General features: G+C 41.2%; 1 protein-coding gene across 1 annotated transcript in view; it reads left to right on the forward strand.

The window, feature by feature from the left end:
- LOC119586296 (leukocyte elastase inhibitor-like) overlaps positions 1-308 on the forward strand; it is a 7,913-nt gene that overhangs the window by 1,821 nt on the left and 5,784 nt on the right.

Genomic DNA, 308 nt, shown 5'->3' on the forward strand with positions numbered 1-308 from the left:
TTGTTTATTCGTTATGCTTTCGTTGTCAACTCAGCCAGCTCATCATATTTCTCATCTTTATCATTGCTTTTGTTGAAATAACGCTTAACTAGAGGAGTGAATTGATCGAAATTTATAGCACAGTGCTACACGCGGGATTACCTCTCGACACCCAGTGAAAAGCCGAAGACAAACCGGTTCTTTGCTGGTACCTGTATATCAGGTCATGAAACAGTGAACATCCCTCCTCCTCGCTAACCTCTTCCTTTACTTTTCTCTTCTGTCTTTGCTCCTTATTTAATACTCCTTCTCCGCCTGTCTGCTTAATT

Source organism: Penaeus monodon, chromosome 21, assembly GCF_015228065.2.
Source record: "Penaeus monodon isolate SGIC_2016 chromosome 21, NSTDA_Pmon_1, whole genome shotgun sequence".
In the NCBI taxonomy this organism is placed as follows: Eukaryota; Metazoa; Arthropoda; class Malacostraca; order Decapoda; family Penaeidae; genus Penaeus; species Penaeus monodon.